The following is a 21,259-nucleotide window of genomic DNA, read 5'->3' on the forward strand; positions in this document are numbered from 1 at the left end:
TATCTATCTATCTATCTATCTATCTATCTATCTATCTATCTATCTATCTATCTATCTTTCTATCTATCCAGATCTGGGGTACAAGGCAGAGGTGCAGAGGCAGTAAGAGTATTCACCCAAGACAGAGTGGGGAGCCGAGCAGGCAGACTGATGGAGTACACTGGGCATATCCCACGGGCCAGTCAGGAGAGGTCTGCCACACCATGTGGGTCATCTCCAGGCCTGTGGATCAAACTCATACTGAAGGGGCTAAGGCTAGCTTGCAATGCTGCACTTTACTCTGTTGTGCCACCAGGGAGGGCTCCATGTGAATAATTATAAGACTACTCAGGCTCAGGGAACAACAATGGGATTTAAGAAACAGGAAAAAAAATGAAGAGTATTAAGGCCAATAATGGCCATTTACCTCACCCAAAGTTGTGTCCAGTGTTTGTCCTAAACAAAAGCTGCTAAGATTGTATCTTCCTGACCACGTACAATAAGATCATGTGGCAGCCAGACCGTAGGCCAGGTTCCAACTCACAAAGACAACCGAATACATAACAGGAGATGCTCCCAGAGATACTGCAATGCCCCGGCACAGCATCAGGCAAGTGACATTCAAGACAGCAGCTGCAGAGACTGAAAGGCCTGACAAACAGCCACACTCACAGCTCAGCACGGCGCCTGGCTCCGGGTCTTCACATTCTCTGCCAAGCTGTAATGGAAACAAAACCAGGAACAGTTTCAATCACTTAGCCACTTGCAAAGCTTCCAAACTTTTTCTCTTCAAGTTTGGCTGCTGGAAGCCTCCACATTCAGAATCTCACATAACCTTCTGGAAGATTGGCATGGTGGGGTGCAGAATCCACTGACCCCAAATGCTAAAGATACAAAAACCTTAAATCCTGAAAACTGAATGAACCTGTGCCCCCTTCTTCAGTAACTTATATTTCTTATTAGTAGCTCCACCCCAAAATAAAATACATTAGCATTTTCCCTGGGGCTATCTATCCTCACTCAATGCCCTCCAGGGGAAACCACCTGCAACAGCCTTTTGGCTTCAGTCACCAGTTATAATAATGGGCTTTTTTTCCCTAATATTAGAGAAATCTTTAGAAGATTAAGTCATCCATCCTTGCTGGGCTCCATGAACCATTTCCAATCTAAAAACATTTACACACACACACACAAATATTAAATAAGATATGCTAATTCTTTTTTTTTAAAGATTTATTTATTTGTGCATACAGAAGCGGGGTACAGGCCAGAGGCTCAGGGGCGGCGAGAGGCTTCACCAGAGACAGAGTGGGGAGCAGAACAGGCAGATCAATGAAGTACACTGCTGAGGGGAGCAGTGGGCGGGCCAGGAGAGGTCTGCCACGCCATGTGGTCACCTCCAGGGCAGGTGGAAATCAAACTCATGCGGAAGTGGCTTTAGCTTCTCAGTGCTGTGTTTTAACCCGCTGCGCCACCAGGGAGGGCTGGATATTCTAATTCTAAAGGTAGATATGCCTCAAATTAAAACTTCACATTTTGTACTAATTTTTATTTACTAAAGGACAAGAAAGAGAGGGAGGGAGGGAGGGAGGGAGGAGGTCCTAAATGACACTCTCTTTTAAAAAACATTTTGGGTTAATTTCTATTACATTAAATTTACATGGGAACCATTTTATAAAACAATTAAACATGATCCAATTCCAATATTATTACTACAAGCAAGAGCCACAGGACACAGACATAAAGGTATCTGAATTTTCATTTTGCAACTCATTGACCCTAACCAGTCCTTACAAATAAAACTGCCTTTTTAAATATGACTCAGAATTTAGCACAGAAAAAGCCACATTTCCATTAGTCAGTTCTCGTTAATGATTTAACTTTTCTGAATTTCCAAGTCCAATTAACAATTTAGAAGTTTTCCAGCCAACAAAAAGTGTCCCTTAAAGTTTATTAGAAAATCTAAAGTAGTTTACTGCCAATATAAGACACAACGGAAGGGGGAAGACACAACAGACAGACAGATATCTTAGATCAAAAAAAAAGAATTCCACGTGTTAAATGTAAAAACAGTTAAAAAAATAAATAAAACAAAACTCAGTCTATCTCGTCACAAGTCTGATATCTGAGAAATATTTCCATTCTTTAACAAACCATGATAAGAGAATCTGCTTAGCCTTAAATCTACCTTTATTTTTTTCTTATCTACTTACATTCTGGGAAGACAGATTGCAATATTGGTTGTGCAAAGAGGTAAAAATTAAAAAAAAAAAAAGAGTTCTTATATCAGCCAGAAAATTGTATTCTGTGAGTGCTATTTTCTAAGTTGGCCAAAATGCTAATTATAGGATATTTACAAAATTAATCTACTTCAATATATTATTAGGTTTTAGTCAATAATAACAGTAATAATAATCAAAATAATAATATATCTGGCAGTTCCAGGATACTTTAAGCAAAGAAAAGGCTTAGATAAATTCCAACCCTCTTCTCTTTAAGCCAAACCCAGTCACAGTAAGTTAAGAAAGAAAAATTCTTTTAATACTATCATTGCTTTGTTTCTTGGAGGGAGGGTCACACACACACACACACACACATTTTAAAGATTTATTTATTTATGCATACAGAACTGGGGTACAGGCCAGAGGCTTAGGGGTAGTGAGAGGATTCACCAGAGACAGAGTGGGGAGCAGAAGAGGCAGATTGATGAAGTACACTGCTACAGGGAGCAGTGGGCAGGTCAGGAGAGGTCTGGTTCACCATGTGGATCACCACTGGGCAGGGAACGAACTCATGCTGAAGTGGCTTTAGCTTCTTAATGTTGTTTTTTTACCCACTACACCACTAGAGAGGGCCATGACTATCTTTTTATATTTTTTTATTTCAATTATTTAAAATATACACTGATGGGCTTTTGACCTGTTTTATCTAGCCGGTACTGTTCTGTTCTTTAAATTTACATGAGTCTGCAAGAAAGTATACCAATCTGAATGAGCTGAGCTGAGGTTAAATAAAACAAACTAGTATGGGAAAAGAGCATGTAAAAGGGCCCTTTCCCCAGAGCACAATCTGAAGGGATCTCTACAAAATCACAACAACTGGAAGCCTCTACTGGCCACTGCACAAGAGGTATGGCCCTCATAGTTTCCAGTTACTTACCCATCTGGATGTTTGCTTTTGTTTTTCATATGCAGGTTCCAATTGGCAGTATTCAGCTCCTTCAAGAAGAGCAACAAGATCAGTCATAGTTAGAGATGGTCATGTAAGGAGAGAGGATGTGAACCCCAGCTTCTGAGGAAAGAGGTCAGGTAACTGCTAGGACTAGCAGTTTCAAACTTCTTCTGGTCTCAGGAAGACCTAAAAGCCCTGAGCAAAAGGGAATCTTGAGAAAGCCCCCAAAATTTTTTTAGCATTATGCTGGGTCATATTGTTTATGCTTAGAAGCCAAACTGAACTGCAAAACTGTTTGTATTATGAAATAATTTTATTAGCAGAATGGCACCATTGGGAAGATAACAGAGGCAGCTTCCTTAAGTGACAAGTGACAGGAAATTATATAGGAACAAAAGGATTGTGGGATTATGCAAGAGTGAAGAAAAGGGTCTGGGGAAAGGGTGGTTTGGTGTCTGTTAGTCGAAAGGTAGTCAACCACAAGACTGCCAGTATTTCTTGCCAGGAATACTTCTGGCATACGTCTGTTCTATCAGTTAAAAGAACCCTTGAGAGTTGGTCTGGCAATGATGTTGTGAGCGTCTCTGGAAGTGATACAGAGCAACAGGGGACATTAAAACTGACCAAGAACAGTACCCAAGTAGTTTACTGGCCACTTTTTGAGTTCTCTACCCACATGCACAATTGCAAGACTGCTCAGGTTCAGGGAACAAGAATAATGAGATTTATTTTAAAAACAGGGAATACAGAGTCACTGAGATAACAAATAGCCACTTACTTCACCCAAAACATTGTCCAGTGTTTTAGAGTCCTAAACCGAAAGCTACCAAGATGACATCTTCCCACCACTGAGGGTCTGGAATACATGGCTGCCAGACTATAGACTAGGAGCCAACTCACAAAGACAGCAGAAGACACAGCAGGAGATGTTCACCAGAGCTGTCAAAGCACAGCATCAGACAACAGACATTCAAAACAGCAGTTGTGATGGCTGAACAACTCAACAAATGGTCACACTCACACAAATCAGAAAGTCTCCCAGCTCCAAGTCTTCAGTTTCCCTGACAGGCTGTAGCAACAAAAGCTGGAAACAGTTTCAGTCACTCAGTTACCTGTAAATCCTCCCAAGTTTTCTTCTCAGACTGGCTGCTGGAAGCTCCTTCAGATTTTTCAAAGACCCACACAACTAGAATATCTGGAAGATAGGTTTGGAGGAGGCATAAATTGTTGACACCAGAATCTCTGAAGATCCAAAAACACTGAAACCCTGAACGCTGAATGCCAGGGACTGTTTTTGTCCTTCCTTATATTTCTTAGGGTCTCCACTGATGCTTCATTTGTATTTCGCCTGGAGCTATTCAGACTCACAGTACCCCTCTTCATAGGGTGCCTTCTGTAAAAAACTTTGACTTCAGCTGTGGTTACAGATGGAACAGCATTAACCACATTAAGCATTAGGCATACATCATCATTGCTTGAAGGAAAGTAGTATAGTTACCTCCATTCAAGGGTCAGGCCTGACAACGCAGGCAGTCTGAGCATTGTGGGTAGGTTGCACATTTGTGAAGTCTTTGTGAAAGAAATCTGATAATTTAGATCACAATTGTAAATGCACGTTCAATTTGCCCCAGTGATCATATTTCTAAGTATTTAACCCACATATATGTAACAAAGTAGAAATCAAATTTATGAATATGTGGCTTTATTCATTTTAGTATTTAAATAGATGAAAATAAAAAAGCTTGTGCTCATCAACATACACTGTCAATAAATTATGATTAAGCTACGCAATAGAAAAATATCAGATAGCTGATTCACAAAAAATAAAAAAAGGAAACATTTGTATGTACTAATTCAGAAAGAAGTTCAACATATTTTATGTGGAAAAAAGAGCAAGGTTTTGTAGAGGTGTGTAATATGTTAGTATTTTCTAAGATATTTGGGAAAATGTTATTGTAAGGAAAATTAATTAAATCAGCTATTTTTCTCCTTTCAAACAACAGACAACCCATAACTTCAAAATATATCATTTATGTTCTCGACCTTTTGAACATCCAGCAAACAGAAGGGCCTGAATGTACAATATATCAGTTACATGACTATGGATGGGCATGTGACCAGGAAGTGGGCTAGGAGGCTTACTTGTTGTTTGGTCATTTGGCCTTTCTGTCTCTTTGCCTAAGTATCTGATTCTCTGTATAGGCATAAAAGACATATCAGACAGAGCCAAGGCTACAGGATTCTTTTCCCATCTGTCCAAATCAACAGTAAACCTACCCAGCCTGGGAGGTTTGCACAACAACTATATGTTTTTGTATGTACAGCATTGCTATGGGAAGACACATAGAACACTAAATACTATGACTGGGATGGCCTTGCCAGGATACCTGGAGTGAGTTCAAGTATCATAACCAGTATCCATAATGAGTGTGTGGTACCTATGCCACATGTTTTGTTAGATATTTTTGATAATATTTTTAAGTGTGGGGAAAAAAAAAATGTCCAGTGACAGAAAGCAACTTGAAGTTCACTGTACTTGATTTGGCCTAGATATTGTGCCAGCACATATGCACCAAATCAACAGATCAGCAAGAGAAAAGACAAACTTTAATCACTTATACACAGGGGTGCATAGAATATGACTTCCAGTCATTCCATTTAGGTTAGATACTCTCTAGAAAAAGAACAATAAATTTAGGAGAAAAAAAAAAAAAAAACACTGTTCACTCTGTACTGTGCCCTCCCAACTGACACCTCAGTGTCATCACATCTGCAGACTAAATAGGCCAAAGTGGCACTATTTTCACCAGACAGCAGACACTAGGACTTTTTTTTTCCCCAAAAAGCTGGTTGTTCAATATTTAGGATTCACTTAACCATCTTCTCACTTCAATAGCTCCAGGTTATCTGCTACAGAAATCAAATCTATGCCATGAGTGGAATTCTACATGTGCTGGCTGTAAGGCAAAGATACTCTGTGTGCATTGTGATCAAATGGGATCTGAAAATATCTGTCAGTGCATGAAGCAGATGACCAGAAAGGGTAGACATGAGCAGATAATCCAGATATAGGGTATGTAGGGAGCTCTGGTGTCTCTCGGGCACTTCTAACCACATAACTAAGAAACTGTATGTTGTCAGGGAAAGAGACTAATCTCTCTCCAATCTAGGCTTTAAACTGGAAAATAAATTAATACAAAAGAGATCAGCAAGAGAAAGACAAACTTTAATCATTTATACACAGTGGTGCATAGAATATGACTTCCAGTCATTCCATTAAGGTTAGATACTCTAGAAAAAGGACGATACATTTAGGAGAAAAAAAGAAAGACTTTGCAATTTAAAGAAAAACAAATTTTGCTGAATTCAACAACACATTGCATAAAAACAGACATTGCAATTCCTAGTAGAAGATGATAAGGCTGTAGTAAGTCTGTTCCACTCTTCCAGATTACAGAGGATCAGAGTTTTCCTGTATGGAGGACAAAGGTAAATGAGCAGTACATGTTTCTTAGATCTTCTGTCTCTTCACTAGCAAACCATGAAAGCTCATCCTTCAGTGGTTTCTTCTTCACCCCAAAATGCCAATTTGATATTAAAAGAACTGTTCAACAAAAACTAATTACTGAGGTCTGATCATGTAATACAACATCATCACATAATGAGATTATTTGCCCCCAAATTTTGCAGCATTGGCTGAATTTCCTAGGGGCACAATGTTTTGCTTATATTGTCATCTCTGTGATTGCCTTATTTCTTCCATTTCTTCATGCCCCACATATACTCTGCCATTGGAAACAATGTGAAAGTTGTGAACTCAAGTTATTATCAACAACTCTGAGAACTGGTGCTATCCAACCCACAAAAAACTACTAAGATATTCAGATTCTATTGAAAGAATCCATTGAATCTTCAGAAAAGTTGCTCTTTGAAATCAATAATTACAGTATTTACGTTAAAACATCAAAGAAAATTCTAAGTTAGACAGAGGACAAAAGAATAATTTTATTATTTTTAGTATCGAGAAAGAAAAAAAAACTGAATATTTACTGCTAGCATTTAAGTTACATATGAAAAAATAAAGCATTACATTAAAATAATTACCCAGATAGTTGCAAACTAAAGTGCCAGCAATTTGATCTGGGATCACACAAAAAGTGAGTTTTTAAGGGTAGTGACATCCAAATTGAACTGTGAAATATGTTTAGCATGCAATCGCAATATATGTAAAATTATACACGTTCAATGTTGAAGTTCTTAAGATATTTTAGTAAATATAACACTTCTATTTAAATATGTAAGAAATAACTTTTCTTTAAATGAAAAGCATTTATCTAATGCAAAAGTGACAAAAAGTTACATATATCTTAAATAACAAGATTAAATGTTTCCTAGAAGGTATGATTACATGCTCATATCATTCAAAGGAGAGTTTATATAGGACCCTTCCTGGAGGCAAAACGGGTTGAAGAACAGCACTAGGTAGCTAGCCACAGCTGCTTCAGCATGAGTTTGACCCTCTGCCAGTAGGATACTCACCTGGGCAGCAGACCTCTCCTGTCTTGCCCTCTGCTCCCATCAATAATGTACTTCATCAATCTGCCTGCTCTGCTACCTCCTCTGTTTCTGGTGAATCTTCTTACCATCTCTGCACCTCTGGCCTATACCCAGTTCTGTACGTATAAATGAATAGATGTTTAGAAAAAGCAGAATAAAGGTTTATAACTCCAGATGAGTTGTAGAATGATTACCCAGTTTTGGCAATTTGTGGCACACTGTAATATGTCAAGTTTAATATAAGCTGTTTTATTTTAATATACACGATTCATAAAACATGCATCTCTATGTGCAGACATCTGTGTTTTAACATCCTAGATAAACTCCTTGAGATGTTCAATTTAAAAAGAAAGCACCTGATACTTGAAGGAGAAAGAGTGTGAGAAAGTAAGTGGGAAAATCAGAAAGCATTTTGCTATGAAAAATACTTTCAGCACACCCCCACTCTCTAAATTCAGAAAATCTTGTGGCCACCAGCAAAAAACCAGAGTACCTTGTGCTTCCTCCCCTTTCTTTGGCAGCAGTGATGTAGACCATTGTTAACTTAATAAAAAGTAAAAGATATAATTTAAAAATAATTAGTAGTTTTCATTTTCTAGTTATATAATAAGTAAATGTTAAATGTTTCTCAAAACACTTATTATGCTTTATAACCTTTTTAAAAATAAGTACCTCTATTTGGTACTTCGTATTAATTCTTTATAAAATATATCTTCCATGTTCTAACATTAGAGAATTTTGTTGCACTTAGTTAACTAGTCTTCTATAGACAAGTTACTAGTTTTAACTCAATGTATATATCTGAAGTATGAACTACACATCTAAAAGCATATACATTTCTGTATATCAACATTACTTCAATAAAAATATACCATTTTTAAATATAAGATAAATAAAAATAAAACAAAAATAAATAAAAATTAAAAATAAATAAAATTAATTGGTAAATTCTTTTACTATAAAATAAAATAAAATAAAAATAAAACTTCTGGGAGGCCATCATTTCCCCCAGGTTACATAAGCTGTCATAGAGTTAAAAAATGCATCCAGAGTGTTCACCTCTCAATCCCAGGCATTCAATTCCTAAACTAAAGAGCATATTAATAGTTCTCACATAATGCTAGATACTTTATAACATTAACAACAGCTATGATTTACTGAAATACCACTAAACACCATACTAGTCAGGTATCCTAGGGAGATAGAAATATATACTAAACCACACAAAATCTCTATAAAATAGATATTGTCACAATTTTATATACTTGTTTCTTATCACCTAAATAATAAGTAGCAAAACTTGTGAATGGGCTTAGCCTCATGGTTATGTGACTTGAGCCCACCCCGTGGCTAAAGCCAGCAGACCCGAGATGGGCATTTAATTCTACCTGAATCAACCAGATTAACTAGGACCAAAATACAATAAATGGTGGGTATGAAATGATGATTTAAACTGGGATGAATTGGGTAAAGGCAGCTATGTATTTATATCTATACATATAGATATATAAAACTATATATAAACTATATGTATGCATGCAGTTTGCTGCATAGAGAAGAAATAAACTGAGGTAGACACAGAGGATAAAGTTGAAGACCATAAGAAGAGTGGAAAGAGACAGAGAAAGGGGGAGGAGAAAGAGAGTGATCAACATAAAGAGAACATAGTAGGCAGCAGAGTCCAGACAGCCTAGAGAAGGAGAGAAGGACAGGTTCAGGCAGCTGGACTAAAGTATTCTCATTCTTAAATCCCCATTTCTATTTCTAATGCACATGGATTAATTGCTAGTAATTTAATATCAATATGTAATGTAAAATTTTGACAACATTAAGGTCATTTTTCAGTATTTGGTTTAAACATCAAACAGTCTTGCTATCTAAGGAGTCTTTGAGAGAGCAGGACCAGCGTACATAGAACTAGGCAAGGGTCAGAGGAAGGTGACTATAAAGGAAGAAAGGGATCATGTTTCTCTCTTTCCAGGGACTCTAATATGATAAATGCTATAAAGAAGATGTATACATAAGGTTAAGAGAAGTCTATTCACAATTCATAAGAGCTACAAACTGCATCAAAAATCATCAATAAATGTATAAAATGTGTTTTGTCTCCTATCCAGAAATGAAAGTGCTGGACGGCTCTTCTCATAGAGGAATTCTTCTCTCAACTTTACCTTCCTTTTTTTTTTTTTTTTTTTAAGATTTATTTACTTATTCATACAGAACTGGGGTACAGGCCAGAGATGCGGAGGGTGAGAGGATTCACCAGAGACAGAGTGGGAAGCAGAACAGGCAGATGATCAAAGTACACTGCTGAGGGGAACAGCGGGCGGGTCAGAGGAGGTCTGCACGCGCCATGTGGATCTCCTCCGGGGCAGGCGCTATCGAACTCATGTGGAAGTGGCTTAAGCTTCTTAGTGCAGTGCTTTAACCTGCTGTGCCACCAGGGAGGGCCCTGCCTTCCTTTCTTAATAACCATTCCCTATGCTTTATCCTGCCACTGGAAGTAAAAAATCAAATAAGAGAAACATTTCAATATTCCTAATGGTGTTTCAATAGATGTAATTTGATACACACTGACTCTAATTGGCTTTTGAGCCAGGATTATAATTCCAAAGGTGTTATCATTTTGACAACAACCCCAGAGTCACTAAATTAGTCTCTACCTATGTTCTACCAGATAATAGTGAGAGTTTTAACTTTGGTATGTTAAGGGGATTAATAATGTTATTTTGGTTCATAAAGTCTTCTGGTCACAAATAAAATTTCTCATTCTAAAAATTTCCTCTGGCACTTTGCTGCCTTATTGGAATTTAGAATTTAGATTTACATAGAAGTGTAACCAACTAAAAACATCATAGCAGTATAGTTAAGAATTATGTCAGAAAATTAAACTACACATTATTTGGGTAATCATATTACCCAGAGATGTCAAATTACCAGTGACTTTATTTGTAGCAAATACTAGAAAAAATTTAACTCTGTTATGTGATATTCATTAAAACATATGAGTTTATTTAATTTAAGGTAATCAACTGTTGTGCCTCTCTTCCACCAAGGGCCTCTGCACCTGTGTGCCATGGCCTTTCTATGTACCCGTGTGTGTCAATGACTTGGGTAAGGCACTTCTGCATGACTGACAATGGCTCACATCACGAGGTGGCCGGGGACATCTAGTGACCGTTGACTGATTGTGTGTCAGGGTCCATGGCAATCTGGGTGTAGTTTGAAAATCATACCAAGCAATCTGCACAGTAAGTTCTCCCTGTTCCCATGGCCAATATGTCCTTCCCTGCTGTCCAATAGTTGATAACCTTTGATTACCCTTTGATCCCTTTAAAGTCCTGTTTCCCATAAAGATGAATACCCTTTCTAGCTCCTGACATGAAAAATATAGAATGCAGCTTTATATTGCTATTTGAACTGAAAATATAAATTAAACCACAAATCTCTACTATATAGAGATAGGTAAGTCATTAATTTATACTGCCACTGTAACAAATTCATGCTTGTTCTCTATTACTAAATAAATAGCAAGAAGGCTGTTCATTGGACAACAGTATCTTGCCTTGCAAACCTGCTCCATGACTTGTTTCTCAGGCGTGCCGCCAAGGACATGTGGGCATCCCTGTCCTCTAGATAAGACATAATGATTTGATAATTGTATATATTACAATATTATAGCCAGAACAATTCTAACTTCTGTCATATATAGTTACAAAATATTTTACTTGTGGTGAGAAGTTAGTTTTAAGATTAGTTGTCTTACCAACTTTCAAAGAGCAATAAGTACTATTAATTATAGTCACCATGTTGTATATTATCTCATGAATTATTTTATGACTAAGCATTGCAACTCCTAATACAATGATAAAGATTAAAAACAATTAGGTCAATACAAAATTGCACTGTTTTTATTTCAGACACATGAAGAATGTATAAAAATTTACTCAAAAACTGAAAAATATGAAAAATATAATGCATCTTTATATAGTTATTTGAACTGAAAACATAAATTAAACTACAAATGTTTACTATATATAGGTCATTCATTTTGTGTTCCATATATTTATTTTACAATTTATTGTATATAGAGAAAAGATAGATTCAATTCAAATATTTAACAAAACATGGCCTTTTTTATCGCTGTAACACGAGTTTTAAATTATTTGAACTTTGATAGATTTATGAGAAATTGCAATCTCACCAATTATAAAAGTAATTATAAATAGGAAAATGGTGCCTACCTGATGGCCTAGACATTAAGTCTCAGTGCTACCAAAACATCAGTCCAGCGTGATAGCCTGAGTTGATCCCCACCAAGGTGCTACACACATGGTGCCGTTAACCTTTCCCGTCTGTCCCACTGTGCCACTTAGAAGTGTATTTCAGTACATTTGCTTGTTCCGCCCCCTACTCTGTATCTGGCGGATTCTTTGACACTGACCCCCTCATCTCTGGCCTATATCCCAGCTATTTTATGAAAAATGAATAAATTTAATTTAAAAAATTATGTATAGGGCCCTGGTACCAACAGATTAGCACGCAGCACTGCAAGGTATCCGCAGACGCTTCAGATCTGGTTGGATCCCTAGACCCAGGGGTGATTCACATGGCCTGGCAGTCCTCTCCTGACCCCCAGCTGCTCCCCTTAGCAGTGTATTTTAGTGATCTGCCTGTTCTGCTCCCTACTCTGTCTCTGGTGAAGCCTCTCACCGCCCCTGCACATCTGTCTTGTACTCCAGTTCTGTGTGAATAAATAAATAAATAAATCTTAAAAAACAAAATGTTTAAAAAGACCCACAAGCAGAAGTTTTCTTTCTAAAAATTAAAAATATTGTGAAGAAAATCATTGTTACATAGTAATTTGGTAAATGTTACAAACAGTTAAAGCTTCTCTGAAAATTTAGAATATGGCACTGCATTTTAATGCCATTGTTGATACTAACTAATGTCAGTCCAACTAGTAATTATTGGATTATCATGTAGGTATTGTTGATCTGAGAATTCCTGGGTCAAATCCCTTACTCACCACTTTACTTTAAGCAACTAATAAGTGACTGTTTACTGCTTACAGATTATCAAAGAGCGGCAATGTAGTTGATGACTGGATATAAAGTCTTGAACATATAATGGACTTCAAAAATAGTTCAATAAGGAGCACAATCAACTTATAATTTGGTCTACACCCATTGTTAAAAGAATGAACTGCTTCTAATTATTAAGAAGTTTGCAAGAGCTCCATGATTTTGAATGATTTTGGAAGAAAAAAGAGATCATGTAGGGAGAAATATTGTAATAAATGGGCTTTGGAAAGCATGTCAGCATCTATAGAATATAGCAGGAAGGAGGTAAGAGGGTAAATGTGATAAGAGTGGAATGTCTGGAAAGTGAATAGGCAACCAACACCCCCATTTAACTTATATGATAAGAGACTCTGCTCAGGGTCACTGCCAAGGAGAGGGGACATGAAAAGATAAAAAGCAAGAGCCATATTTTCCTTGTCATTCAGACAACCGTGGGCAAAGAAAAGCTACTTTGTGAAAGTATTCACTTGAAGAACTTTTCTTTTAAAATATTTAAAGGCAGAACAAAGGAGTCTGAGACAAAAAAAGATTTTCTTCCTGTTCTCCCAACTCTATTTAAATTCATTCAGTTTAATTCAATTAATCAAATATTGAGCAATTCCAATTAATGGATGTGGAGCTCTATGGCTCCAATGGTGAAATTAAAAATAGTCTATTTGTCTCCAGGGGCACATCAATGACCAGGGAAGAAGACACTGTGAATAAGTAATATAGAGAATGAGCAATGCTCCAGGAGAGGAGAGAAACTTCTTAGATTAGAAGAATGCAACCCCTTCTGAAAGCAAATTTTGCTTTGGCGATCCCAGATAATGTGAGCAATAAGCAAAATTCATAATTAAACCCATAAAATATATTAATAGCTCATATGGAAATAACTATTCTCTAAGTGTCAGGCCCTTGCCTTGTGGCACTAATACACACTGTCTGTTTAACCCTGACATCAAATAACACATCTCTGCCCATGAATTCAAATTAGAGAACTTCGTTGTCTAAAAAATATAATAAACACTGTAAATGAGCAGAGATGTCTTATAATGACTTATTTAGTCCCCCAATTTTAAAACCATTTTATAAGATTTATTTATTCATGCATACAAGAACTGGGGTAAAAGTCAGAGATGTGGGGAAAGAGTGTTCACCAGAAACAGAGTGGAGAGCATAACAGGAAGATTGTGGGAAATACTGTTGGGTCCCAGCCGGGTTGAGCCTCCCCAACCACCCCCGGAGCTTAAGCACAAGATCATAATAGGAAGAAGACATCTTGCCACCTGTATGAGTGGCTTAACCTTTGGGCAACTGATTAATATCCACCCTGATCGCAGTGGCACATGTGAGGGAGATTTCTTCCTGCCCCCAGGCCAACATCCTGGGATTAAGGGTATAAAAGGGAGGCTGGAAAGGATAAGAGGAGAGAGAGAAGGTTTTGCTGCAACCATCTACATGTGCTGACTCTTCAACCTCGATGTCCCCCGCGCAGGCTCGTATCCCTGCCGTGCGGGCGCGGCAAATACACTGCTGAGGAGAGCAGCAGCAGGGCAAGAGAGTCTGCTGCAACGTGTGTGTCACCTCGCTGGCTGAGGATCCAACTTGTGCCACTGTGGTTGTGGATAGTTTCATAGTGCTGTGCTTTAACCTGTTGTTCCACCAGGGAAAGCCCAAAAGATTTAATAAATAGAAATTATAAAAACAATTGGAATGATGAAACAGTGGCAATAAATCAGTAACAGAAGTCAAGAAAAGAAAAACATTAAATATAGAGTTCAATAAAAATAAGGAGGCAAGGAAGAACTTGAAGACAGAAAAAAGAAAAAAAAAACTAATCAATATGAGCAAGAGATAAAATATAGAAATATGGATAAAGTCTCATTGTCCTGTGAGATAAGAGACATTGTAACATGTAAAAGACAAACATTCATAACACCTAACTAAACATATAACTATCATATGACCCAGTAATTCCAATGCAGGGCATTTATCTTAGAGTACTTAAAATGTATGTTCATAAACAATTTGCTCATTAATGTTCATAGCAACTTTATTTGTAACAGTCAAAAACTGGAATCATCTCAAGTTACCTTTAGTTCAACAAACTGTAGAACACATGCACGCCACTACCACTCAATAATAAAATATAATACATGATTATTGCACACATTATTGGATGAATATTGAGAATCTTAACAAGTGTTTTAGAAAAGTCATCTTCAGGAAGTTACACACTAAATGTTTTTCTTTACATAAAAGGAAATGATATTTTGAAATGACAGAATTTTAGAAATAGATGCTATACCAGTGGTATCTAATTTTTAGTAATGAGGTAGGAATTGCAGAGTTGAATATGGTAATAAAAAGCTGTTTGAAGAACACTTTTGGTGTTTGCTCACTAGTTGATGATAAAAATTGTCCAGAAATTAATGTACATCGACAAACAATTACAAGTAAAACTGTCTAATATACTGTAGTTTTGAAAAAAAAAAGTCACCATTGAGGACTTAGACAAAGTGTACAAAGTATGCCTCTGTATTATTGTATATAGCTGCATGTAAATCTACATCGTTAAATGAGTGTTTTCATTAAAATGTACATTTCAAAGATTATAATATAGAAAGGAATAAATGGCAGTAAAAGCAAATATATATATATATAATTTCAATTTAATCATTAGGTATAGAAATATATGACATATAAATAAGGTATATAATAGAGAAATTAAGAAAACCAACACAAAAATCACAATCACAATAATAAGAAGTTTTAGATAATCCTAAAATGATTCTCTTCACCATTTCCTCTATCAGAAGGTTGACTATGTCAATAAATTATTCCACAAACTATCTAACAGGATGAATTTATTGATTATTTTAATTAATGTTTCCCAGAAGGATTGCTAAATAAAGAACATTTGTAAAGATCACTACCAATGTCCCCTGGACCATGAAAAACAGCTTCAGCAAAGAATACAAGTTTAAATAACTAAGAGAGAGGCGTGTTCTGTGATTTCATTGTTTTCTCATGTGGCCTTTAATGAGAACACACAAAACAGCCTGGAATAAATTATAAAATTTACAAGGGAATGGTCATGCCAAGCATTTTAAGGCTTGTGTATTCCAATGAGAACAGTTAAACAACTTGTTCAAATTATTAGAAAGAAGAAAAAAAGGGGAACATATTGATGATAAAATCTCAACAAATATATTCAAATTTTTTTGTCATGGAAGGAAAACAAGATCCACTGGTTAACAGTTCTGATGAAAATATATATGTTAGGCCCTCCCTGGTGGCGCAGCAGGTTAAAGTGCAACACTAAGAAGCTAAAGCCACATCCACATGAGTTCGATTCCCGCCTGCCCTGGAGGTGACCACATGGCGTGGCAGACCTCTCTTGACCGCCTGCTGCTCCCCTCAGCAGTGTACTTCGTCGATCTGCCTGTTCTGCTCCCCACTCTGTCTCTGGTGAAGACTCTTGCCACCCCTGAGCCTCTGGCCTATACCCCAAGTTCTGTATGCACAAATAAATAAATCTTTAAAAAAAAAAAAAAAGAAAATACAAATGTGAAAAGAGGTGAGATTTAGTGAATGAAACAGACATATAAATTTTCTTATTCACAACAAAGCAAAGTTTGTTTATGTTTTCTTATATATACTTTTATACTATATAAAATTTTGCAGTGCTTTTATAAATTAATATTCTAAGATATCCCTTAAAGAGATATCACCTCATGTTCAACTGGACAATTATATATAAATTCAGTTGAGAAATATTAAAAATGTACAGATCAATATTGGATATTAATATTAATAATATCCATATTTTAAAACAATTTTAAGAGGAAAAGAAAGAAAATGAAGAAGTAAAAAGACAAAAACAAGGAGGATGTGAAAAAGGAGGAGATGGTGAAGATAAAGTTGAATATTCTTCATTTGAAGAGTTTGTATCATGAAATACTAAATGTGTAACAATGTTGCTTTAACACTTCATTTTCAGTCCCTTTAGTACTGTTTGTTTTTTAAAGATTTATTTATTTATGCATACAGAACTGGGGTACAGGCCAGAGGTGCAGGGGTGTTGAGAGGATTCACCAGAGACAGAATGGGGAGCAGAACAGGCAGATCATCAAAGCACACTGCTGGGGGAAGCAGTGGGCGGGTCAGGAGAGGTCTGTCTGGTAGATCACCTTCGAGGCAGGTGGGATTGAACTCATGCTGAAGGGGCTTTAGCTTCTCAGTGCTGTGCTTTAACCCGCTGCAGCTACCAGGGAGGGCCCCCATTTTCAGTCCCTTTAGGCGGAGCTCTCCTGAATTTAAAAAAAAAAAAAGTGTAATTGTATTCCAGCTACTCCTTACTGGTGAGGTTTTTGGATGTTTTTAAAGAACACTTAAGAAATGCTGAAACATAGCTGATGGACAAGATTCTTGAAGCCTCATTTTCTTCAGAAACACTAAGGGAAATCATCCAAGGAAGCATCCACACTTGGAATGGAGCTGGGGAGTGAGGATCAATGTCTAGTAAGAAGAGGAGCAAACCATTTCCTCTCTTCCTCCAACTCTCCCCTAGGCTTCTCCACAACCCAGACTAGAAAGGAGAAAGCATAATTATAAAGAGAGCACCGCCTGTTTGACATTGCAGTGAAGAACCAGGAAAATGGGGATGTTCAACAATTGAGGAGAGATAAATGTGCATCCCTGATGCCTTCTCTGTTCTCCCAGGATAGCCCGAGCCAGCCCTGGAGAGACATGAAAGACAGCTACTCTTCCCTACCACACATTGTAAGAGGCCAAAGAAGACTGGGACTTACCAGTGACTTTGTCTGTGCTGCTTGGGTAGGCAAAAAAAAGAGATGGTTTGGAAACAGTGTTACTCCTGGTACCTATATAGCTGTATAATGTAGGGGAGAGCAGTATCTCCAGATGTGTCACTCAACATAGTCTTTTTTTTTTAATACATATTTTTTTAATATGTACTTATTTATGCAGACAGAACTGGGGGGTTACATGGTAGAGGTGCAGGGACAGTGAGAGGATTCACCAGACAGAGCGGAGAGCAGAACAAGCCCACCCAAGGCCATCAACAAAGTATACTGCCTAGGGGAGCAGTGGGCAGGTCAGGAGAGGTCTGCTGTGCCATGTGGTGAGTGCCATGTGGGTCACCACGGGGGCAGGGATCAAACTCATGCTGAAGTGGCTTGAGCTTCCTAGTGCTGTGCTTTAACCCCTTGCACCACCAGGGAGGGCCACATAGTCTTTTTTTTTTTTTTTTTTTTAAGATTTATTTGTTTGTGCATACAGAACTGGAGTACAGGCCAGAGGTGCAGGGGTGGTAAAAGGTGCAGGCCAGAGACAGAGTGGGGAGCAGAACAGGCAGATCTGCAAAGTACACTGCTGAGGGGAGCAGCAGAGGGGGAGGGGTGTCAGGAGAGGTCTGCCTCTCCATGTGGATCACCTCCAGGGCAGGCAGGGATCAAACTCATGCAGAAGTGGCTTTAACTTCTTAGTGCTGTGCTTTAACCAGCTGCGCAACCAGGGAGGACCACAGAGACTTTTTAACAGAATGTTCTAAATATGGTTTTTAGGAAGAACAGGTAAAGATCAACCCCTGCCCACAGTGTGGCTTCTCAGCTGGACCTAAAAATGAAATGTAAGAGGTCACAGTAAACCTAGTCTGACCATTTTTTTTTTTTTTTACCTCCTGCCTTGAGGACACAACCAAAAGGCTAGCTTCTAACAGGTGCTATTCCACCACCTTTATGGCTGCATAGTGAAGGAGAGCACAGCTTCTCCCAACATAGTGCACAAATTCCCTTTTTGGAAGGGGGCTTCTAAAGCAGTTTTTAGAAACACTGAGGACTCAACAACCCCTCCTCTTTGTAGGAAATCTAGAACTACAGCCAGAGTGTAAAGTCATAAATCATCAAAATTTTATTCCCCTGGAATTTGATTTTTTTTAACATGAGCGTAACTTTTGTTAAGGTATAAAACTATTTAGTATGTGTTGATATATTTATAAAAATCACATTTGCAATATCATTATAAAATATTCAGATAACAATTTTATTTCCTACCTCTACAAAGCAGTAGTATTTTTTAAAAAATGATTTATAACTGATCTTTAAAATAAATACTGCAAACTATAAATCCATGAGCCCTATGGGGGAAAAAAAAATTAACAGCAAACAGTTTATTAACATCATCCAATGCAGGGGCTCAGAAATAGAACCTACCTTTCCCAGCTTCCTCCCCTTTTCTTTCACTCAAGTTTACAACTTGCTACTACAGAGAAATACAGAATTACTGTGGACTTAATACAGCAAAATTACTGTGACTTAATACAGCAAAATTAACAGGCAAAAAATGAAAAATAAAAACCACTCAAGAATATTTAAGGTGCTAAGTTTATACATAAACACAATGAGAGAATAATTCTTCAGAATTCAACCCTATTTTAGTAACCTATAAGACAAAGAATTCAAAATTGTCATGATGAAGAAATTGACAAAAATACAGCAAATGTAGAAAAGATGAATGCCTTGAGAATACAATGAATGTACAGAATTAAAAGTTGAATGAACAGATTTAAAAAATGAAGCCTGGGACATGATACAGAAAATATGTAGAGATAAAAAAAAAAAAAACTCTGCATAAAACTATGGAAGTACCCTAGACTAAATGGGAACAATCTTAAGAGATCTTGAGAATCATAATACACAAAATAGCAAGGTGGAAGAAGAAAGAAAAATATGAAGAAAAAATAAAAGAAAGATTTCAATATCTATTCAACTACATTAGGAAAAGGGTAACTGGTACTTCAGAAGAGGGATAGAGAAAGAAGCATGATAGGAGTTTATTCAAAATGAATAAATAAGGAATAATTAAATAATAAAATAAATAATTCTCAAACCTGGGAAAGGAAAAAAAAATACAGGTTTATGAAACTAAAATAATGATTGTCTACAACAAGAGAGATAACCATCAAACTACAAAGAGTTCAAGACATTGAAATAATATTCAAGGTGGCTAGAAGTAAAAAGCAGATAGTTTGTAAGGCAAATCACATTAGAATTCTTGGAAGAAACACTATAGGGAAGGAGAGAATGGAATGATATATTCAAACTACTCAATAATGGAAATTGCCAACCATGAATATTATATACCATAAGACTCTCCTTCAGATAAAGAGAGAGATAAAAGTCTTCTCAAACAGAAGCAGAGGGAGTTTGTAACACCAGACATGCCCCAAAGTAATATTGGAAGTGTTGCCCCTAACTAAGTCAAATAGGAAAATCCATAAAAAGTAATGAATTATTTAGAAACAGAACATTAAAATCAAACATCAATATCAAAATCCTCAAGTAGCGAAAATCACTCTAACCAAAAATGAACTAAATTTATCACTCAAAAGGCATAGAGTGAAAGTTGAAAAAAATCATTTTAACAGTAAGTGGACTGAATTCAAATGGAGTGGAATGGACATTTGGATATTTGTGTGGTGGTGGGGTGGGGTGGAGGTGGGACTGTTGTCTTCAGGACACCCACAAGTGTTCGAAAGATAAATATAGATACAAAGTAAAAAGCTGGAAAATAATCCTAAACGATAATGGGGTTCAGGATAAGGCAGGGACAACTTTACATACATAAAATCAGACTTTCACATAAAAAAAAAAACAGTTAAAAACAGAGAGGTGGGTTCTGTTTAATGATTAGAAATCAACAAATTGTAAAGACACTAACAGCCATCTATATAGGCGACAAATGAACAAGCATCAAGATATAAATGGCAACTGTTATCAATTATAAAATCAGACATTGTAGTAACACAATAATGGTTGGTTACTTCAACAACCCATTTTCACGAATGGGGAAAATCTACCAGACAGAAAGTATAAATGGCCTTTAAATAGAAATTATAGTACATAGGTATAATAGGTTTATGTAAGACACTGCACCCCCCCAAAATATAAACAAACAAAATGCTGTTTTCACATGTTTATCAAGTAACAGTACATTCTACCAAATACATTATATGTGAGTTCAGAAAATAAAAAATCAGTAACTTCATGAAGATTGAAGTAATATTAATTATCTCCTCTGATTACAATGATGCCAAAGTACAAATCAATATAAAAACAAATCAGGAAATACTGTTAATATATGGAAAAGAGGAATGTTTGTAGCAATATAGGCATACAAAATAAATAAAGAACTCAAATAAACATGAGTTTATTTGATCATCTTATGATATTAAGGGGGGAAAGAACTAACAAAACCAAAAATGAATAGAGAAATTAGATCATAAAATAATTCAGATAAGAATAAATGGATTTTTTAAAGAGCAATGAATAAATAAAAGAAAAGCTGATTATTAGAAAAAATCAACAAAATAAACAAATGTACACTAAGAAAAAAGAGAACAAAATCTAATAAATAAATACAATACAATAAAAATGAAAGAGTGAAGGATTTCCGGAAGATGG

The sequence above is a fragment of the Condylura cristata genome, unplaced genomic scaffold (genome assembly GCF_000260355.1).
Source record: "Condylura cristata isolate star-nosed mole 26May11 unplaced genomic scaffold, ConCri1.0 scaffold00009, whole genome shotgun sequence".
NCBI classification, from domain to species: domain Eukaryota; kingdom Metazoa; phylum Chordata; class Mammalia; order Eulipotyphla; family Talpidae; genus Condylura; species Condylura cristata.